We start from the raw sequence: 14,801 nt of genomic DNA on the forward strand, positions 1-14,801 counted from the left end.
ATAGTGCCCAAACAATAACATGACAGAGGCTATGATTCAACAAACTTCCTATTGGGGGATCAATACTACCAATCAATGTGTGGTCAACCAACTTGCTGGTGGAAATTTCATAACAACGCCATATGCGGAAGCTTGTGAGATTTTAGATGAAATGGCGGATACTTCATCGGCATGGCAAAGTAGAGCAAATATTCCTCAAGGTGACCAAATGTGATTCACCTACATAAAGAATTGCATGATCATGGGCAAGAAATTGACGAGTTGACCACCACAATGAATCAATTAGCCAAGGCTCAACTTCAATAGGTGCAAGGTCCTAAGCAAGTCAATGCAATGGAGGGAGTCAGTATGATTGTGAACAAGAGAAGGCAAAAGGGTCCTAAAATGCAAAACCGTGTGGAAAATTATGTACAAGATGAATAGTGGGTTTGATTAAGGTGAATCTAATAATGAACATGAGGAGGAGTACAATATGTGAACAACTTACAAGGGCAAAGAAACAACTCTCAAGGCCTAACTCAACAACAATGGCGACCTCAAGGAAATCAAGGGAATTGGTATTTAGCAACCAAGGTAATTGGAGTGGTGGTAACAACCAAGGGAATTGGAATAATAAAAACAATAAAGGAAATTGGAATGATCAAAATAACCAAGGCTTGGAGTGGCAATAGTAAAGGATATTAGGGAGACAACAACCAAGGGGGATGGAACAATAACCAAGGCAATCGGAGGTCGGGTTTTCAAAGGCCCCTGATATATCAACAACCGAGCAACCTGCCTCCTTATCCTTCCCAGGGTCCAAGCTCTTCCAACAATGAGATGTGACAAATTGAGAATATGTTCAAAAAAATGACGGAAAAGAATGCCAACTCTGATGCCCAAGTAGCCTCTCACAACACTTCAATTCGCAATTCGGAAGTTCAATTGAGGCAAATATCCCAAGCTTTAAACACTCATCCTAAGGGGGAACTACCAAGTGACATGGTGGTGAATCCAAAGGGTGGGAATAACACGGGACATGCCATGGTCGTTACTACAAGGAGTGGAAAAGGTGGGGATGCAACCACCTCAAGTCAAAGGAAAATTGTGGATGATGAGCAAGTGGTACAAGAAGACGAGATCCCGAACAATATGGTGCAAGAAAATGATGAAGTGGGAATTGATATTGATGATAATGTGGAGGAGACTCAAGAGGAAGTGAACCCGTCTAGAGAGCACAATGTTGACATACCAAAATCGATAGTGACAAAGGCTAAGGCACCAATACCTAGGCCTCCTCCTCCATATCCTCAAAGGCTTGCTAAGCAAAATGGCGAGAATCAATTCAAAAGGTTCATTGACATGATGAAGAGTGTATATATTAATGTGCCATTGGTTTAGGATTTAGAACAAATGCCTGGTTATGCAAAGTTCATGAAGGACTTGGTAACAAAGAAGCGGTCGATGAATTGTGAAACTGTAAAAGTGACTCATCAAGTGAGTGCAATTGTGCACTCAATGGCTCCTAAATTGGAAGATCACGATGCTTTTCTAAAGCTCTTTGTGATCTTGGGGAAAGTATCAATTTGATGCCCCATTCAATTTTCAAGACTTTGGGGATTAGACAACCAAGACCCACATCTATGAGATTACAAATGACCGATCGTACCATGAAGAGACCGTTGGGTATAATTGACAATGTGTTGTTTCATGTTGATAAATTAATTCTTCCAATGGATTTTCTGATTCTTCATTGTGAGTTTAAGTATGAGTTGCCAATTATTCTTGGGAGACCTTTACTTGCTACGGGGAAGGCTCTAGTTAATGTTGAAGCCGGAGAACTTACTTTTCGGGTTGGTGATGAAAAATTAGTTTTCCATGTATGTAAGTCTATGAGGCAACCCAATAGCAATGAGGTGTGATCTTTCGTAGACTTGATAACCAATGTGATTGTTGATGAAACAAGTGTCGTGATGAATGTTGATGATATATTGGAGGCCATCTTGCTTAATTGTGATGATGAATAAATGGAGGGTTATGTTGAATGTGTGAACTCTTTGCAAGGAATGGGGCCGCACACTTATGAGCCCCGTAAATTATCCTTGGATCTTGAGAATAGAACCACTCCTCCAACAAAGCCTTAAATTGAGGAGCCTCCCATCTTGGAGTTAAAGTCATTGCCTCCACATCTTTGGTATAAATTTCTTGGTCCTTTTTCTACTTTACTGGTTATTCTTTCCTCTTGTTTGACTAACGTGCAGGTAGAGTCTACATTGGCGGTGCTACAAAAGAGGAATAAGGTTATTGGATGGACATTGGTGGATATTCGGGGTAAGCCCCGCATTTTGCATGCACAAGATTTCAAAGGAGACTCAATGAAGCTATACAAGAGGTTGTCAAGAAGAAGATCATCAAGTGGTTAGATGCCGGGGTTGTTTACCCCATTTCCGATAGTTCATGGACTTCTTTGGTTCAATATGTCCCAAAGAAAAGGGGAATGACGGTAGTCACCAATGTCAAGAATGAGTTGATTCCTATAAGAACGGTGACCGGATGGAGAGTGTGTATGGACTATCGCAAGCTCGATAAAGTCACAAGGAAGGATCATTTCCCACTTCCCTTCCTAGATCAAATGATTGATAAATTGGCTGGATGTGCTTTCTATTGTTTCCTTGATGTGTATTCCGACTACAATCAAATTCTTATTGCTCCGGAGGATCAAGAGAAAACTACTTTCACATGTCCTTATGGTACTTTTGCATTCTCGCGGATGTCATTTGGGTTGTGCAATGACCAACAATTTTTCAAAGGTGTATGATGGCTATCTTCACGGATATGGTGGAGGACTACCTTAAAGTCTTCATGGATAACTTTTTGATGGTCAAAATTCTTTTGATGATTGTTTAGCAAACTTGGACAAAGTGTTGGCAACATGTGAAGAAACAAACTTGGTGCTCAATTGGGAGAAGGGTCATTTCAAGGTTGAGGAAGGCATTGTACTTGGCCATAAGATCTCAAAGAATGGCATTGAAATCAACAAGGGAAGATTGAGGTGATTTCTAAACTTCCATCTCCAACTTCAGTCAAAGGCGTGTGGAGTTTCTTAGGCCGCGCGGTATTTTACCGATATTTCATCAAGGACTTCTCTAAAGTAGTAAACCCGTTGTGCAAGCTTTTGGAGAAAGATGATAAGTTCCATTTCAATGATGATTGCATGAGAACCTTTGAGTTGCGAAATCTCAAGTTGACTACTACTCCCATTATCACCGCTCCAAATTGGAGTGTTCCTTTTGAGCTCATGTGCGTTGCAAGTGATGTAGTAGTAGTGGCTGTTTTGGGGCAACGGATCAACAAGATCTTTCATCTGGTTTATTATGCAATCAAGACCATGAATAGTGCCCAAGTCAACTACACCATTACGAAAAAAGAGCTCCTTGCCATTGTGTTTAGTTCCGCCCGTACTTGATGGGTGCAAAAGTGATTGTTCATACAGATCATGCGGAACTTCGCTATCTTATAAGCAAGAAAGATTCCAAAGAATGTTTGATGAGATGGGTAATTTTATTGCAAGAGTTTGATATTTATATCCAAGATCGAAAAGGGAGTGAAAACCAAGTGGTAGACCACTTGTCTCATTTGGAGGAGGAGGGGAGGCCGTATGATGGACTTGAAATCAATGACTCCTTCCCTGATGAGTAACTCTTGGCTATTTCAATTAAAGAGGTTCCTTGGTTAGCAGATCTAAATTATATTACGAGTGGTATCATTCCGGTTGAGTTCTCTTCAAACCAAAGGAAGAAGCTCAAATGGGATTGTCAAGACTATTATTTGGATGAACCGTACCTTTTCCGAATTGGTATGGATGGAGTGATTAGAATATGTGTACCGGAGGAGGAACAAGTTGAAATTCTTGGGGCTTGTCATTCTTTGCCTTATGGTGGTCACCATGGTGGAGCAAGAACGGCAACCAAAGTGTTAAGTTGCAGTTTCTATTGGCCCACTCTCTACAAGGATGCAAGTTATCTTGTCAAGCGTTGTGATGAATGTCAAAGGGCTGGTGGAATCTCAAAGAAAAATGAAATGCCCCTCACCACCATTTTGGAGATTGATATTTTCAAAGTGTGGGGTATGGATTTCATGGGTTCTTTTGTATGTTCTTGTGGAAACACCTACATCTTGGTCGCAGTTGATTGTGTGCCCAAATGGGTTGAGTCTGTTGCTTTGCCCAACAATGAAACAAGAAGTATGGTGGCGCTTTTGAAGAAGAACATTTTTACCAGATTTGGTACTCCAAGGGCTAGCATAAGGGATGTGGGATCGCATTTTTGCAACAAGGCTTTCGACACCTTACTCACCAAGTATGGTGTCACTCATAAAGTCACGACCCTTTATCATCTTCAAGCAAGTGGTCAAGTGGAAGTCTCCAACCGGGTGATAAAGAGTATTTTATCAAAAACAGTGAATGCTAACTAGATGGATTGGTCAAAGAAACTTGATGATGCTTTATGGGCTTATAGGACGGATTACAAAACATCGATTGGAATGTCTCCATATCAGTTGGTGTTCGGAAAAGCTTGTCATCTTCTGGTGGAACTTGAGCATAAAGCCAAGAATGCTTTAAAGAAGTTGAATCTTCAGTGGGATGTCGTCACCAACTTAAGGATGGCCCGATTGAATGAGTTAGATGAGTTCCGGTATCATGCATACACAATTTTGTCCTTATACAAGGAGAGGATGAATTACCTCCATGACAAGTACATTCAGAACAAGGAGTTTAAAGAGGGTGATCTTGTGTTGTTGTTCAATTCTCGATTACAAATGTTTCCGGGAAAGTTGAAGTCTAAATGGAGTGGCCTGTTTGAGGTTGTGAGTGTGACACCCTTTGGTGTATTGGACTTGAAGAATAAAAATAATGAGGTATTTAGAGTCAATGGTCACCGAGTGAAGTATTATCTAGGATAAGTTGGTAATGGCCATGTCGTGGTAGTGATTCATTTCATATGATGATGGTAATTTGCGTCGTACCACAACATTAAATCAGGCGCTTCTTGGGAGGCAACCCATGTTTCTTTTTCTTTTTATTCTTCTTTTTCTTCTTTAGATAGGTCTTATTTTATGCTAACTGATTTTGAAATGTATTGCAAGAATGAGTGTTCTTTGCAAGAACTGTGCTCAGAAAAATTTGGCTAAGTATGGAAAAAGTACGGACCACAGACTTATTGTGTGGACCGCACAATATGGAATGCCACAACAGAAGTGATCTGCGGAGGCACAATTCTTATGTGGACCGCACAACTAGAAATCAAGAATTGCACACTCTTTGAAGTTTGCCTGTCAGAGAAATGTCGGCCGCACAAGTAAATGTGCTATCCACACCCAAAAATGTATGGACCACAGACCATCAAATCGTAAATATGTGACAGGTAAAGGAGTGCGGACCGCACATGAAATTGTGCGGACGACACATAAAATTGTGCGGCCGCACTCATCTCTTAACTTTGGCCATCCCTTTTAGTATAAATAGTGCTCTTCACCCTACTGTTGAAACTTTACAATCTCTGAGAATTAACACAAAGGAAAAAATAGTGTACTTAACTGACTCAAGCATCTGACACACAATTCATCATCTTTAATCCTTCCTCAACACCTTCATCACTGGTATGTTCAATTCATCTTTATAATTCTTAAATTTTCTTAATTTTGTTCATAATTAGTTTAGTTATTTTTAGACCAATTGTCAAATTCATAAAACAGGATAATACTTTCCAAAATACAATGATAGCAAACAGTTTTCAATCAAATACGCAGTTTAACAGTCACATGGGATGGACTAAGTCACAATTCCCTACGGTGCACGACCCCACGCTCGTCATCTAGCGTGTGCGTCACCTCAAAGTAGCACAACGATGTGAAATTCGGGGTTTCATACCCTCAAAACATCATTTACAATCATTAATAACCTTGATCCGGTCCAATCTCTAGCCCACGATACCTTTGCCCTCATGAATCGACCTTCGAATGCTCCAAATCTAGCCACAATCAGAACATAACCATTAAAATATACTAAGGGAACAAAGCTCACTCGAAAATATCTCATTTACATCAAAAATCCCAAAATTGCTCAAACCTGGCCCCCGAGCCCACGTCTCGGAATCCAACAAAATTAACATCAATAGAATCCTCATCCTCCCACGAGTCTAGACATATCAAAAACATCAAAAATCGGACCTCAAATAGCCCTTCAAATCCCCACTCCAAGGTCTCTTAATCTCAAGCCCTGATCTTTCAATTTTCTTCCTTAATTTCCACTAATGCCATGATTAAACAATGGAAAAATGATCATAAACATGAGTAATGAAGCTCAGGGAACTTACCCAACTGATTCTCTTTGATTTTCCCTTGAATTCACTACCCTAGCTCTCTTCCCGTCTTCAAAAGTGGAGAACTTTAGCAAACTTTCGCGAAGGAACATTATATACTTTCAGACCTAGGCATTTTCGTACCTGCGGTCCATCTCCCAATTTTGCGGTATCGCTTCTGCGATTAAAACCACCGCATCTGCGGTTTTCATTAAATTGCCAATTACCGCATCTGCGGTAAAAACTCGCACCTGCGCTACCGCAGGTGCGCCCATGCCACTGCTTCTGTGGTTCCTGAGGACTTCTACTTGGCCGCATCTGCAGCTGCCTTTCGCTTCTACGATCATCGCACCTGCGGTCTCCCAATCGCATGTGCGGTTATGATAGAACGAAATGCTTCAGCTGCAAAACTCAATTTCAAATCCTTCCGTTACCCATCCGGAATCACTCCGAGGCCCCCGGGACCTCAACTAAAAGTACAAACATATCCCATAACCTTATTCAAACTCGTTCCAACCTTCGAAATGCTCAAAACAACATTAAAACACCAAAATCACATTAAATTCATGCCTAGGATTCTAAAATCTTCCGAATTTCGCTTTTGATCAAAAACCCAACCAAACCACGTCCGAATGACCTGAAATTTTGCACACACATCCCAAATGTCACAACAGAACTACTACAACTTCCGGAATTCCATTCTGACCTCTATATCAAAATCTCACCTATCAACCGGAAAATGCCGAAATATCAATTTCGCCAATTCAAGCCTAAACATTCCACGGACTTAAAAAATGCATTCCGATCACGCTCCTAAGTCCCAAATCACCTAACGGAGCTAACCAAATCATAAAAATTCTGATCCGCGATCATATACCAACAAGTCAAATCTTGGTCAAACCTTTCAAATTTCAAGCTTCAAACTAAGAACTGTTCTTCCAAATTCATTCTGATTACCCTGAAAACCAAAACCAACAATTTACATAAGTCATAATACATCACACAAGGCAAGTCATGCCCGAGAACTTGCGAGCAAAGTGCAAAAGCTCAAACTACCGGTCAGGTCGTTACATCTTCCCCCACTTAAACATATGTTCGTCCTCGAACATGCCTAGAGTTGTTCCAAAAGCCTTCAAATCGTTGTGTAACCTTACCATACACATACCCGGGGGTGATCCCACGTCACCCTATCTCATATAGGTCTTATAACATAAAATAACTGAAATTTCACAATCCAGCCTAGCCCATAAACCTTAGAACCACATTTCCACTTCTGAAATCTTCCACTAGATCAGAATCTCACATCTGTACTCTGAATAAGCCCGAACAAGCTATAATAACCCATACCTGCAACCTCAGGTGCAATTACATAATATACCACATAACTCAAACGCTTGTAGCGATAACTTCTAATCACAACAGCTGCACCCAACCATCGAATACCGATAGAAAACCTCTTATCAAATAAAATCTCATCCCAACAATTTCATATACTACCAATGATAAATGAAACACGCAATAAACCATAACCATTTCTTAGATCAACCATTCATGAAGCCACTTCTCCTTTGGCAAGGACCATAGCAAATTTCTGAGCTGAACCTCGATGTTATCCTTCCCACATGCTCAAACAGAATCTGTTTGTATTCATTCTAGATCCCAACAGTCTCATCTAATCCAACGCAACTACTCTGGCAACATGACACCTCAATACAGACTAAAGCTACAACTTGCGCAATCCGCACACCAATAAGCAATAATCCGAACATACTCAAATCATGGAAATGACTCAAATAAAAGGGTTGTACTGCAAGCTCCCCAGTACCACCTCAACACAATGCTGAGAACCCGACACACATCGTAGAAACAGAACACACAAATCCAATCTGCAGGATCATACCTCCACATAGCTTTGCTCCAATGCGCGACCTCATCCAAACACTGGTCCACATGAAACACCTCAAGTCACTATGCTTAAAATCAACAAACATGCGCAATATAATGTCTAAAACTAAAGCAATCATCATAATCACTATGAAGCAATTGACATAATATTACACAACCCAAAAGGACATAATCGATACGCCATCCGCCAAGCAATACCCAATACTCTTCTCGCTCAAATTCCACTACGAAACCCCAATAGAACCGCACCATATGTGCCTATAACCAACAAATTCCAACGCCTCACAACACATAAAGGTAACTTATAGATCCTCTCAGAACACTAATAACTCAATAACAATTGAATCAACACATCTCTCACCATTGGAAATCGAAGTCAACAAGGCCGTTTCGATGCAGAACATACATCTATATAAGTCTACCAATGAACCCTTATCAAGGAGTTCCTGAAGTTGATCTTTCGACTCCTTTAACCCCACCGGTGCCATACCCTACGGTGCCCGACACCAAATCAATACAAAAATTAACAACCCTATCCGACGATATGCCCGTCCACAAGAAAAACATTCGAACAGTCCCTCACCATCAAAACTGAATCAATGGTACAAGTCTCTACACTGACATCCACCATGAAGGCCCAATAGGCAAGACAACCCTTCCCAGCCATCCGCTGGGTCTTCGAAATATAAAACCGCCCTACTAAAAATATAATCCGTCAAACCTCACCACTCAATCCGTGGCATTCCCGGCATAGCCAATAGTACTGCCTTAGCGCAATAGTCTAGAATAACACGACACGGAGACAACCAGTTTGTACCCAATATTACCTCATAATCTAACCTACCAAGCAGCGAAAGATCCACTCGACTCTCCAAACCCCGATAGTTACTATACAACACCGATACACACGACCCACAACCACATCATAGCCTGTATATGAGAACTCTCAGTCTCCAACTCCATATAGCACACGAATCACCATACCTGATCCCAATTCCATCGTCCGAATATACAACGCACCTCTAATACCCAATCATTCCCTGAGAGGTACTCTTATAATCCTTCTGTGCCACCAAGCAAACTCGAATATCGGCAGTCGATCCGACAGAAGAGTGCCGCAATACTAATGAAGTACTATCAACTTAATCACATTGCCATTTTCTGGAACATATACCCTCGTCAAATCACCCCAATTAGCAATACCATTTCCTTAATCATCTAAAGATCATTTCCCTAATCATCTAAAGCTCATTTCTCTAATTATTTGAAGTTGCCCGCTGCCTAAGGTTTTTTTTATGACCTTCCCTTCAAAACTAAACCAATACCTTACACATGCAAGTGTCAAGCCTATACCATATACCGCATAGACCATATCGTCCTAGGATAACCATGAGAACTTCGTATCCCCCTCCGAGCCACAAGCGACTATGTAGTCAACCAACCAATAACTTTCCATTGAGCCTATCTGGAAGAAATCATTATACATCCCACGCTCCTCATGCCAGTAGGAGATACACACCCCAATCCGTGGTAGAAATCATCAAGAACTCTCCGAGCTCCCTTTTGCACAAAACCAAATCTGCCAGGACTGAATCCTTCTAACTCAACCAAGCTACACAGCTACTACAACCCAAGAGCATTACCGCGAAACACCTGTAGAAACTCATTACCTCGTAAGCACCTAAGGAACTAATCATATTCAACCTTACCAATCTGGCCTACTACCAAGCTATCCCATCTATCCGAGTTCCTTCTGATTTACCTTCAACTTAATACTCTTTCTTGTTATAACACCACCATTATTCAACCCAAACTTACCACACGAGTCCCAAACATAAAGCCACACCGTCTAAGGCTCATAAGTCACTGAGTACTCTCTTAAATTTTCCCAAAAGCATCACGCTCAAAATACCCACTCCGAAGAGACTCTCTATGAATCCAAAGCCATTACCTTCACCTTCTTGATACCGATATATATAGAATCCCATAATTAATATAGAAATGCCACAAACCTTGACACCCTCCGAGGCAAACCTCAGTTTCTGGCCAAAAATACAACCTGAAAATCTCTAATTATTATATGTAACATCTTCAACACGTTAGAACCATTCTCGAGAGTCATCCACTATACTCAAACTGCAATTAGCCTGCTCAAACGAACTGAACAACCTGTGCCTTATCATTACTCCGACACCGTAGAATGTAACCTCACCTTAATGCAACCAAGCAACTTCCTATCCTAGGCACTGCACACCCTTATCAATAACCACTCAAAACATTTCGTGATTCTCAAACACATATGAAGCATAATATAACCTTTGTCAAAATTTTCCTTTACTCTAGCTATCCTCGATCTTAATCTCCGTAAGACATAACCGGCTTACCCGCGCACCTCAAACTGGAACCAGTATAGCACCTAACCATGCAATCACCTAATCAATAGTAGACTCCCCAACTTCGCTCGAAGCCATAGACCAAAACACACACAATAACTCATAACGCATATATTCTGCTACTGTTATAATACCATAGTGAGACTAAACTCAATCCTTCATAAGCTCGTGAAACACAGACCATCCGGTACCATAAATCTCCTGCAAATCTCGCATTCATCCTAGCAACAGTCAAACCCACTTTCTTAAGCGACCCAAATTTAAATTGCAACCCATATATTTCACTTGTAAATGAGATCTTCTAACGGACAACATAAGGATCACACAACCTCAGAACACTCCGCAGGAGATAACCCACCTACTTTGCCTCCAACTAACATTTCTGTATGCCTTCCACCATCATAAACATTACGTAGTCACTAAGTCTTCCTAAGTCTGAACTCAAACCACAATATGAAATTTACTTCACTCCCAACTAGGAAACATTAAAGATTCTTCACATGCCCATAACTCGGTGTTATACCTCGAATCAAGATGGAAATCAAGCACCTAATAGTTCTTCTATCCTCCAGCAGACCCTTCTCGTCGCTTCGAAATCATATGAATACATCTTGCAGTCACATCACACTCATCACGTAACTATTCAGTCATTACTTTCCTTAATAGGGACACAACATCACATATAGATCCAGAAGCACGTGCTCACTCAATCAACAGCTCACAGCTCAAGCTATAGGCAAATATTCTGCCTCTAGTCCTCCAGACTGGCCCAACATCAATGCACAGAAAATCACATCTCGCCCCTCGACCAGGGAATAACAAGTCATCTATGTACATCTGATATTGAGCGCTCATACGTGCATACAAATGCGTGGAAGGAATTCAAAGAGTTACTTTTCAAGCTGAATTAAGGACACACGATAGGAATTCAAGAATGTGAAGTTTTTCCTAAAGGTTCTACCATTTCCTGAGGATAAGTACAGACGTCTCCGTACTGATGCGCAAGACTTTACTAAACCTGCTCATGACTCGTGAGACCTATGTAACCTAGGCTCTGATACCAACTTGTCAAAACCCCAAACTGAACCCGGTCGTGATGGCGCCTCTCGTGAAAACTAGGACAACCGACACAATTCCCAAGTTCAATTCAACAGTTTTAATAAGTCAATTTAAGCCTTTTTAGTCAATCAGGTATTGCATAATGTAAGTTTAAAAGAACAGTGCGAAAATAGATACAGGCCGACATCGGGGTGTCACAAGTCACTAGCATCTACTAAGGTCTAAAATGCAACGGAATTTCTGTAAATGTACTAAATACAGTCTAATGACATCAAAGGGAGAAAATCAGTGTTGCGGACGTCGGGCAGCTACCTTGCTAAACTCCAAAGACTCTGCCTTTGATTAACCAATACCCAATACCAGGGTGCAGAAATATCTGAACATGCACGCAAGGTGCAAGGAGTAAAGTGAGTACTCCAACTCAGTGAGTAATAATCATAACTAAAGACTGAGTGATAGAAAATCACAAAAAGTACATCAACATGATGTATAGATGTAGTACAAAACCAGTAAGAAAGGAATGAAGCTGTGAAATATCTTAAAACATCTTAGATCAGTTTAAACTCCTTTAAAAATGACTTTTTAACAGTTAAGCAATGAATGCAAAGCAATCAGAATAGATAAGCACAAAAAATCCGCCCCACGGGCACAAATACACAACTAAATAGGTAGATGACACATAAATAAGACAGATAAGCACATAAAGGATTGCCCCTCGAGTACAATGTCAACAATACCAGCCCCTCGGGCTATATCTCACATCACAATGGGTACCCATGCTCACTGGGGGTGTGCAGACTCCTGGAGGGGCCCCTTTCGTCCCAAGCGCAATATCAATCCATCTCGTGGCATCATCACTATGCTCTCGGCCTCATATCAACAAGCCACCTCGTGGCATACATATCTCAGGCCCTCAGCCTTATAATCATAATCAGTGTATCATCGCTGCGGCATGCAACTCGACCTAAAAGTATCCTCACAGCACAGGCTCTTGGCCTTACTCAGTCAAAATCACATAAGCCACTCGGGCAACAGTAAAATATGATGCTCGGCCCAAAATATTATTTGAAATATCATTTGATATATTAAAATAGAGTAAACATGGCAGAGTTAAGAAAACACCGAAATATACCATGACTGAGTACAAGTATAAAGTCAAAAATAGTGAGGAAATACCAATAACAATCCCCTAAGGGTTCAAATAGTTGGAATGAGGCCCAAATATGGCATTCAGCCCAAAACAGGATAATACATTCCATAACACAATGATAGCAAACAGTTTTCAATCAAATACGCAGTTTAACAGTCATACGGGATGGACTAAGTCACAATCCTCAATGGTGCATGACCCCACGCTCGTCATCTAGTGTGTGTGTCACCTCAAAGTAGCACAACGATGTGAAATCCGGAGTTTCATACCCTCAGAACATCATTTACAATCATTACTCACCTCGATCCGGTCCAATCTCTAGCCCGCGATGCCTTTACCCTCACGAATCAACCTCCGAATGCTCCAAATCTAGCCACAATTAGAACATAACCATTAAAATATGCTAAGGGAACAAAGCCCACTTGAAAATATCTCATTTACATCAAAAATCCCAAAATTGCTCAAACCCGGCCTCTGGCCCATGTCTCAGAATCCAACAAAATTAATATCAATAGAATCCTCATCCTCCCACGAGTCTATACATATCAAGAACATCAAAAATCAGACCTCAAATGGCCCCTCAAATCCCCACTCAAAGGTCTCTTAAATGCAAGCCCAAATCCCTCAATTTTCTTCCTTAATTTCCACTAATACCATGATTAAACAATGGAAAAATGATCATAAACATGAGTAATGAAGCTCAAGGAACTTACCTAACTGATTCTCTTCGATTTTCCCTTGAATTCACTACCCTAGCTCGCTTCCCGTCTTCAAAAATGGAGAACTTTAGCAAAATTTTGCAAAGGAACATTATATACTTTCTGAACCAGGCATTTTCGCACCTGCGGTCCATCTCCTGCTTCTACGGTATCGCTTCTGCGACTAAAACCACTGCATCTGCGGTTTTCATTAAATTGCCAGTTACCGCATCTGCGGTAAAAAACTCGCAGCGCAGGTGCACCCATGCCACCGCTTCTGTGGTTCATAAGGACTTCTACTTGGCCACATCTGCGACTGCCTTCCGCTTATGCGATTATCGCACATGCAGTCTCCCAACCGCAGGTGCGGTTATGACAGAACCAAATGCTTCAACTGCAAAACTCAATTCCAAATCCTTCCGTTACCCATCCGGAATCACCCCGAAGCCCCCGGGACCTCAACCAAAAGCACAAACATATCACATAACCTTATTCAAGCTCGTTCCAACCTTTGGAATGCTCAAAACAACATTAAAACACCAAAATCACATCAAATTCAAGCCTATGATTCCAAAATCTTCCAAATTCCTCTTTTGATCAAAAGCCCAACCAAACCACGTCCGAATGACCTAAAATTTTGCACACACATCCCAAATGTCACAATGGAACTACTACAACTTCCGAAATTTCATTCCAACCTCTATATCAAAATCTCACCTATCAACCGAAAAACGCCGAAATCTCAATTTTACCAATTCAAGCCTAAACCTTCCACGAACTTCCAAAATGCATTCCGATCATGCTCCTAAGTCCCAAATCACCTAATAGAGATAACCAAATCATAAAAATTCTGATCCGCGATCATATACCAACAAGTCAAATCTTGGTCAAACATTTCAAATTTCAAGCTTCAAACTGAGAACTGTTCTTCCAAATTCATTCCGATAATCCTGAAAACCAAAACCAATGATTTACATAAGTCATAATACATCATACAGGGAAATTCATGCACGAGAACTTGCGAGCAAAGTGTAAAATCTCAAAACGACCGGTCGGGTCATTACAAATAGTTGTGCGGACTGCACTTGAAATTATGCGATCCATAGAAATTGAACCGCGACTGCAGAAAAGTGTGTGCGCCCGTAGATTGAGCAATTCTCTATCTTCAACGAGTTGTGATTTTTGAGATTTCATTGTGCGGTAGAACCCAAAATTGTGCGGACCGCACTCCAGATGTGCGGTTTACTCAAAATTGTGC

The sequence above is a fragment of the Nicotiana sylvestris genome, chromosome 1, assembly GCF_000393655.2.
Source record: "Nicotiana sylvestris chromosome 1, ASM39365v2, whole genome shotgun sequence".
Taxonomy (NCBI): Eukaryota; Viridiplantae; Streptophyta; class Magnoliopsida; order Solanales; family Solanaceae; genus Nicotiana; species Nicotiana sylvestris.